This window comes from Bos indicus x Bos taurus, unplaced genomic scaffold (assembly GCF_003369695.1).
Source record: "Bos indicus x Bos taurus breed Angus x Brahman F1 hybrid unplaced genomic scaffold, Bos_hybrid_MaternalHap_v2.0 tig00000092_arrow_arrow_obj, whole genome shotgun sequence".
Lineage (NCBI taxonomy): Eukaryota > Metazoa > Chordata > Mammalia > Artiodactyla > Bovidae > Bos > Bos indicus x Bos taurus.
This window is the reverse complement of record NW_020867116.1, coordinates 32,148-42,055: the sequence shown is the minus strand read 5'-3', so window position 1 is coordinate 42,055 and position 9,908 is coordinate 32,148. Positions and strand designations below refer to the sequence as shown.

Genomic DNA, 9,908 nt, shown 5'->3' with positions numbered 1-9,908 from the left:
TTTAATCAGTTGAATATGGCAAGAGTCATGAGATATCACTTTCATGACTAAATTACATGTGACTGTAACATTCATCTTATCAGAAGACTCTCTTTGTTACTGGCTCTGAAGAAGGAAGCTGCTATGTTGTCGGATGGCTTTTGGAGAAAGACATGGCAAGCAACTGACAGTGGTTTCTGGTCAACAGCCAGCAAAAACTAAGGCCTTCAATCCACCAACTTCCTAGGGAACAGAATGTTGCCAATAACCAAATAAGTTTGAAAATAGATCCTTTCCCAATCAAGCCTCAGATGAGGCCACAGCCCTGAAAGTCATATTAATTGTAGTTTGTGAGATACTGATACAGAAACTCATCTAGGCCACTCCTAGTTTCCAGACACAGAAACTCTGAGATAAGAAATGCATGCTGTTAAAAAAAAAAAAAGAAATGCACGCTATTTTAAGCCACTGAGTTTGTGATATTGTCACATAGCAATAAATAACTAATACAAGGTCTTAACCCCAGTACAATAATAAAAATAAATACATATGAAACTATAAAGAAGAAAAGAAAACTGTTATTTGAAGATGACTGTGTACCTAGGAAAGTCTACAGGAAGCTATTAGAATTAGTCATTGAATTTAAGCAAAGTCATTAGATACAAGGTCAACACATAAAAATAAATTATATTTCCAGGGACTTCCAGTTCAAGATGGCAGAGTAGAAGGACATGCACTCATATCCCCCTCAAGAACACCAAAATCACAACCAGCTCTTGAACAACCATTGACAGGAGAATGTTGGAACCCACCAAAAAAAGATATCCCATGTCCAAAAACAAAGAAGCCACAGAAAGATGGTAGGAGGTGCACAATCAGGATAAAATCAAATCTCATACCTGCCCGGTGGGTAACCCACAAATTGGAGAACAGTAATAGCAAAGAATCTTTCCCACTGTTGTGAAGGTTCTGAACCCCACATCAGGCTTTCCAGCCTGGGCATCCAACAAAGGGACTGTGAATCCCCAGGCAATCTGACCTTGAAGGCCAGCAGGATTTGCTTATAGGACTTCCAAAGGTCTGAGGGAAACAGAGACTCCAATCTTAGAAGGCACAAAACAAAATCTTGCATGCACCAAGACCCAGAGGAAAGGAGCAGTGACCCCACAGGAGACTGAACCAAATATAAAAAACTATCTGCTAATGTTGGACAGTCTCCTGTGGAGGTGTGGGTCCACAGGGGCTCACCACAGGGACAGGGGCACCTGTCTGGGAAGGTCCCCCTTAGAGTAAATCCTCTTGGAGGTCACCTTACCTGACCATAGACAGTGTTGCCCCAGGCCAAACAACTAACAGGCAGGGAGTACAACAATTATCAGCAGATAACTGGATTAAAGCTTCACTGAGCAAGGCCCTGCCCACCAGAGCAAGACTCAGTTTTTCCCACCACCAGTCCTTCCCATCAGGAAGCTTACAAAAGCCTCTTAGCCTCCTCCATCAGAGGGCAGACAGAAGAAGCAAGAAATACCACAGTTCCACAGTGGCTAGAACAAAAAGAACATTGCTTGCTTGCTAAGTCACTTCAGTCGTGTCCGACTCTGTGCGACCCCAGAGACAGCAGCCCACCAGGCTCCCCTGTCCCTGGGATTCTCCAGGCAAGAACACTGGAGTGGGCTGCCATTTCCTTCTCCAATGCATGAAAGTGAAAAGTGAAAGTGAAGTCGCTCAGTCGTGTCCGACTCTTCGCGACCCCATGGACTGCAGCCTACCAGGCTCCTGCATCCATGGGATTTTCCAGGCAAGAGTACTGGAGTGGGATGCCATTGCCTTCTCCAAAAAGCACATTACAGAAAGTAAATCAGGATGAAAAAGCAAAAAGTATGTCCCAGATGAAGGAACAAGATAAAACTCCTGAAAAATAACTAAATGAAGTGGAGATAGGCAACCTTCAAGGAAAAGAATTCAGAATAACAACAGTGAAGATGATACATGATCTAGGAAAAATAATGGAGATCCAAGAAATGTTTACCAAAGACCGAAAAGAACTAAGGAACAAACAGAGATGAGTAATACACTAGAAGGAATCAATTTTGCAGCAGAAGATCAGATAAATTACCTGGAGGACAGAATGGTGGAAATCACTGCCACAGAACAGAATATAGAAAAAAGAATAAATTATATTTATATATTCTAACAAAAATAATACAGAAAATGACATATAATTTAATTATCATCATGTACAACTTACATTATATTATCATTTTATCATCATATATAATTTTCAATAGCATTTAAAATTATCAAGTATTTATGACTAAGCACAATAAAAATGTAGAAGACCCCTATAGAGAAAACTATAAATGTTATTCAGAGAAATCAAAGAATACCTAAGTGGTGGGATATAATATATACCATGTTCAATTCCCTGTCTGTGATTCATCCAATGAATCAGAGTCATCATTGTCAACAACAATCAAACAATACTGCCATTCTCCATCATCAAGGCAATTTCAGTTCTCCCCAGACTGACCTACAGCTTCAAGATGTTTCTAATCAAAATCTCAGCAAGTGTGTTTGTGGAATCTGACAAGCAATTTCTAAAAGTTAAATGGAAATACAAAAATATAACCAGGATATATTGAAGTAGAATGGTTAATCAAATCAAATACCCATTAAATCGAATACTACATAACAATGAAAATAATAAGCTACATGCAACGTGAGTGAAACTTCAAAATATAATGTTGAGCAAAAGGTGCCAAATACAAACAAGTATATACATATAATTTCATTTCTATAAATGTCAAAAACAACAGTTTTTGAAATAAAAATAGTGTTTGTGACATTTGAGGGTTAGGTAATAATTATTTAACACAGAGGGATTTCTGTGGTTTTAGTAATTTTCTCTTTCTTGAACTGTGCATTTGTTACATGAATGTAAAATTATTTTGAGGCATACAATTAATATTTACACAGTCTTGATGGTTTGGTAATATTTGCATACACACACAAGAAAAGAATAAGGAAACATTTTATGTGTTGATAAGGAATGATCTTGAGAATATATACAGACAAAACAAGGTACAAAACTGTTTGCATGTTACAACCTGTGTAACAGAAATGTATGATACTTTCATATTTGTCTATAAATACATAAAATAGAAAATTATGTTACATATACATTTGCTTATATGTAAGGAAGAAAGATCCTTCACTGTACATATGTTTTTTATCTTTGAATGTCTAACCAGGCAAATATGTTAATAACTTCAGAAAAATTTTAAAGAGAAATAATTCATATTATCTTTATAAAGCAATATAGTTTTTAAAATTGGGGTTATAAATAGTTCCCAAAGCCAACACTGATGGGTCAAGTTTGCTAGAGATCTCATAAATAAAGTTCTTAACAAAATATTTCTTCTTCCTGGCAATTTAACTAATATTACTTAGAAATGTTTTGATGATATTAATTATCAGAATACCACAGATAGAAAAAGAATAAACTGATATAATAAGTACAAATACTTTATGATCTGTATGTCATAGTCTCCTTGTTGAATTTTACTTGAAAACCATATAAAATAATTCTAGGCTTTCCCCAATGTTACACAATTTATGATCAGTGATAGCAATGACTGTTAATATGCCTTAAAAGGTGAATGCTTGATTTTATTCATTTTTCAGATCATACAGAAATAAAAAGTTTTTTTCCATATTTAGGTTTATAAGGTCATATATGAGAGGACCCAAGGATCATCAACAATTTAAGCCTGGTTGCCACCTTCAAAGATTATAAAACCAAAGATTGAAGGTGCTCTATTTAAAAAAAACAAAAAAACAAAAACACTAAAATTTACAAACTATGTAAACTAAATATGTATATATGTATATTATATAAGCATAAGGATATGAAAGAATGTTGCCCAACATTCCAGTATTACAAGGATTAAGCTGCAACAACTCACTGCAAGTATACCCAGAGGGGAATTCAGGAGAGAGAAAAACAGGATGCAGCATTCTGTTTTGGATATATGGCCCAAAGACAGTTAAGATTCGTATCTAAAAAAGAATTTCAATGGTCCCAGATTCTTACATCTTCCCATACATAGAGAAGCACTTACATCATTAACTTAAGATGTCTTCTCTTTTTGATTAGCAATAATCTTTTATGCCTGACTCTATGTTTCTTCCAGTGAAAAAAATTAATATAGATACTGGTTCCTCAGTACATTTTTTGCAACAGTTCCTCAAAGCTATCTGAGAGGCTATCTTCCAGGCCATATAGTTCCCAGTAAGACCCTCAATAAAACTTCACTCACACTCTCACACTTGTATATCTGTCTTTCAGTTGACAGGTATATAGAAATTTATATAGTTAAATGGGCTATTTAGGAGGGCTTAGAGTTCCCAAAGATGCTTGTTTAAATTCTTTGTTGACTTAAGCCTTGCCTTCACCATACATTTAAGGATTTTTATTCTCTCCACAATAAATAGTGATATTAATGATTATTCTCAATGTTAAGATAATTTATCTCTCTCAAAATGATATCATGTTTTTGTAAGCATTAAAATAGGCAACCCCAGATAGTTACATGTAAAAGAATGAAATTACACTTCTTAACACTATACACAAAAACAAACTCAAAATGGATTAAAGACCTAAATTCAAGGCCAGACACTATAGAAGTCTTTGAGGAAAATACAGGCAGAACACATTTAACATAAATTGCAGCAAGATCTTTTTTGAACCACCGTCTAGAGTAATGAAAAAAAAAAAAAAACGGGACCTAATTTTACTTAAAAGCTTTTACAGGGCAAAAGAAGCCATAAACAAAACAAAAAGACAGCCTTCAAAATGGGAGAAAATATTTGCAAATGAAGCAACCAACAAAGGATTAATCTCCAAAATATATAAACAGCTCATGTAGCTCAATATAAAAAAAATAATAACCCAATGAAAAACTGCACAGATCTAAATTTGAGTGAACTCCAGGAGTTGGTGATAGACAGGGAGGCCTGGCGTGCTGCGATTCATGGGGTCGCAAAAAGTCGGACACAACTGAGCTACTGAACTGAAATAGACATTTCTCCAAAGAAGACATAGAGATGGCCAACACATACATAAAAAGATGCTCAAAATTACTAATTATTAAGATTTAAGAAATTCAAATCAAAACTACAATGAGCTATCATCTCACACTGATCAAAATCACCATAATCAAAAAGTCACAAATAATAAATGCTGGAGAGAATGTGGAGAAAAGGGAACTGTTGGTGGGAATGTAAATCAGTACAGCCACTACAGAGAACAGTATAGATGGTCCTCAAAAATCTACAAACAAAACTGCCATATGACCCAGCTATCCCACTTCTGAGCATATAACCCAGGGAAAATCACAATTCAAAAAGATACCTGCACTCCAATGTTCATTGCAGCACTATTTACAATAGCCAGGAAACAGAAGCAACCTAAAAGTTCATCAACAGAAGACTGGATAAAGAAGATGTGGTACATATAGACACTGGACTGTTACTTAGCCATAAAGTGGAACTAAATAGTGCCATCTGCAGAGACGTGGATAGATCTGGAGATTGTCATACAGAGTGAAGTAAATCAGAAGAAGAAAAACAAATATCACATAAAATCACTTACATGTGGAATCTAGAAAAATGGTATAGATAAACTCATTTGCAAAGCAGAAATAGAGAGACATATGTAGGGAACAAACTTAGGGATACCAAGGGGAAGGGGTTGCGATGAATTGGGCCTTTGGGATTGACATATACACACTGCTGCTGCTGCTAAGTCGCTTCAGTCATGTCCGACTCCATGTGACCCCATAGACAGCCTCGTACCAGGCTCCTCTGTCCCTGGGATTCTCCAGGCAAGAACACTGGAGTGGGTTGCCATTTCCTTCTCCAATGCATGAAAGTGAAAAGTGAAAGTGAAGTCGCTCAGTCATGTCTGACTCAGAGACCTCATGGACTGCAGCCTACCAGGCTCCTCCATCCATGGGATTTTCCAGGCAAGAGTACTGGAGTGGGGTGCCATTGCCTTCTCCGATATACACACTACGATGTATAAAATAGATAACTAACAAGAACCTACTGTTTAGCAAAGGGAGCTCTACTCAATGCTTTGTGGTGACCTAAATGGGAAGGAAATCTTAAAAAGACGGGATATATGTATACATATAACAGATTCACTTTGATGTACAGCAGAAACTAACACAACGTTGGTAAAGCAACTATATCCCAATAAAAGTTAATTAAAAATATAGGTAATGCCTACAAAGTTCCCAATGTTTACATTTGTACAAAACCTGTCAGCTTGCTTTTATATTGCTACTAGTTAAATACACCTCAATTGAGTTAATAAAATTATAATCAGAAATCATCATCATTAATCATTTCTTCTCCCCAAATGGCTGTAAAAGGCACCAGAACATTTCCTTCAACAATCCAGTTGTAAGGGGGAAAAAACTCATTCTGCTTATCTACACAAAATTGTAGGGCCAGATCTACTCAAAATGTTGACAAACAAAAAATGTTACAAGCAGAGAAAGAGATAAAATCAATATGGCAATACCTGAGTAGGTACTATTTTTAGTAGTAAAGATACAAGGAAACATATAACAACTCTTGACTGATCTTTCAGTTTTTCATATCATGAAATTTCTGCTACATTATTTATTTTAAAATTTAAGATAAAATAAACCAAAATTAGATCGAATATGAAGAAGTTCTACCTAGTTTTAGCAAATAGCTAAAATATAAATTTTCTCCACTCAAAAAAATACTGGATATAATAAAAACTTTCATTGATGCTGAATTCCAAAATACTGTAGATATAATATTCATGAATATTACTCAGAACATTGAAGGTTAAGTAATATGCAAATGAGAAGAAAAAGTTCCAGGTAGAAAAAAGAATGTCTATATAGATGCCATTCTTTCTTCTCATCAAACCAAAAAAACACAATTATGTCATTAAGCTCTGCCTATATGGTGATGATTCCATATGAACTATAACCATTCAACAAAATAAAATAAGTACTTTCTTGAGTTCTCAGCAGTGACTGTCTCTATTATCTACCTACCTCAGTTGTGACTAGTACTTGCTAATTTGTGTAAATTTACCTCTCAGAGATTTCTTTCTCTTTCATTAATATCAAATTTTCCTGTGCTAGCCCTTCATAATCACTGCAAAAAGCCTGACTGCTTCCCAAATAATAAAAAAAAATCAAATCATTTGATAGTTAAATAACAGAGACGGTTAATAAAATACAAATTTTACTTCATCTTGAGATGGATTATCAGCTAAGTAGATGTCTGTGATATTCTAGCTCTGGTTGAAACAGACACTAGAAACATTAAAATTTTGTACACTTACAAATAAAATCTAATAATTCTTCCATATCTGTTCTAATAAGTGTTCCATATCTGTTAATTTTTTTCAAATTATTATTTCACTCTAAAATGGAAGAATTTGAATTCTGATCAATTAATCATCTCTGAAAATGTTAATCTTGAATGTATAATGTTGCTCAACACTTAGTACCAACAATTTTGGATGTCTAAAATCTCTGTCTCATATTTTTTAAGGTAAAAAAAAATTTAAGCAAAAAAGTGAAAGTGTAGGAGGTAACTTCCAAAATCAAAAAGTGTAGAAATACATTCAGTATTTACTTGACTTTTAAGTTTTAGGTCTGAGTTTTCGGCACCCTGGCCTAAGAAAGAGAACATATCACCCATTGCTGAAGTCCTGGTTTACAAAGAGAAGAATGCTAGGAGTTCTCCACTAGAAGATGATTGAACCTATATCAGTGAATTTTCTATGTAAATAAACTATTATAAAAGCAAGCATAAATATTATTTAGAGCTATTAAAATTATTTAAAATTTTTTTTTCAAAAATTAACCTGAAACCTGTTCAGCAAATCATTTTCTTATACATTAAGAAATTGTGTAACTCTTACATTCTTACCGTTCTCTGTTAAATTTGAGAGAATGAAGAATAGCTGGCCTTTTTTGTCTAAGGTTCCACAAATGAAGTGTATCGTCTGAACTTGCACTGACCAAAGCACCCTGGAACAAAATGAAGACAAAATGAGTGATTTACTTAATTTATGTTTTTTTGTGAAATAAAACCTAAACTAATGTACTGAATTTTTCAGTGCCCTTTAAGTTATTTGTATTTATATAATGTAGAAATACAAGGAAAGACAATGAACATATTTCAGTCAGGAAGCCTAAAAATGCTAAGAGTAGAAGAAGCAGGTAAACTACCATATACGGATTGGTGAGAATGATTAGCTCAAGGAATATGCATTTATCAATAGAGGGATTATTATTATTATAAGCATCATTGTAACTATTAAAGATTATATTTTCTTTGTGAAAAACTATTCCTTTTTGTTTCTACTATTTACATATATATCATGTAGCTCTACAGAGAAGCAAATATCCAATTCAGTTTTAAAACTGCAATCTAATCACATAAAAATTCACCATTTCTAAAAATTTTCTATACAGTTGAGATGTACATATTCTTCCTAAAAAGTATACTTGATATAACTTAATTTGTATTCATAGTTCAAGAAGATTCATCTGTGACAAAAGAAAACATCTGTAGTAAAAATAAACATTTTTCCAACTAGAATTCAGTATAACTGCAAAAATAATAAGAGCCTTTTTATACAAAGCCTTCAAATACAAATGAATCCTACTTCAAATATTTAAAATAGGATGGGTTCTACCTATTAGTATGGCAGACACAACATGGGCAGAACTAGCTGCCATGTATGACTTCTTATACATATATTTAAACTACTTACTTCAGAGTTAACTAAGATCATCTTAAAACTATGTCAGAACTTTTGCCATCATGAATTTCCCAGCAAAAAATGTCAATGCTTGCCCTATGTCAGAGCCTGAAGCTACTCTAGAGTACTGAGTGTGTTCTATAAAACTGATCTTGCACCATTATGGTAGTCCTGAGATATCTAAAATTCTTATATTTTTCAAAGTACTGTGTTACAAGTAACCTTTCATAGTTAATTAACCACAGATATCAAAATGATTAGCCCATGTAAATGCTAGAAAGAGCTATACTGAAATTCCTAGAATTTATTTCTTCTTTAGGAATTAATGAATATAGGAATCTAAATGACACTTCCATAACAATTCCTAAGACAAACAGATGCTCGTGTGTCTTGTAATGGTTCTCTTGACACTATTCGATACATAACTATGATTTTAGTCTCAGAGAAAAATAGCTTCTAAAACAATAACCATAACAGAGTATAACCATTAAAATGTTTTAAAATGTATGTAATTTGCATATTTGCATATAAATATGTAAATTACATATATTCAAACAGGTATACATTGATACATATATTTTGACATGATCTCACAGGTAATTACACTCCATGCAATAAAATGAATCCTACACACACCTTGAGGATTTTTGTTTTTGTATGCTTGCTTTATTTGTAAGCTGTTCTCAAATACTTTACATATTCAAACTAGAAAATTATTAGGATTTCTTAGAAGTACTTGATGAGCTACAATTTTTCTGAGTTATAGAACAGTGACTTCATTTCTCAGGAAGGTAGAAACTCATTTGGGACAGGGTGACGATAGACCATGATATACAAAATGAATAAAACATAACATCATTTCACAATATATGAAATTAATAAAATGTAGTTCATGCTATACAAAACATATATACTATGCCAAAGGCAATGAAAGTAAAATAATCCAGATGTTTAATAATATCTTAGGGTAATAGCTGATATAGGAAGGAAGTCAGTATTAATAATACTATGATAAAACTAGGAGATAACAGCATTTAAGGGAAGTAAACAGAACCTCTGAATGTAATAGTGCCAGCAGAGACATAACACCCATCAGCAGGGTGTC

The 9,908-nt window shown here is 33.9% G+C and overlaps 1 long non-coding RNA gene across 1 annotated transcript in view; it reads right to left on the bottom strand.

Moving 5' to 3' along the window:
* Positions 1-7,971: 7,971 nt before the first annotated feature.
* The window catches only part of LOC113888567, a 31,762-nt gene continuing 29,825 nt past the window's right edge, over positions 7,972-9,908 (bottom strand). Inside the window, exon 3 of the long non-coding RNA XR_003510012.1 lies at positions 7,972-8,066. This is a non-coding gene — a long non-coding RNA (uncharacterized LOC113888567). The remainder of the gene's footprint in view (positions 8,067-9,908) is intronic.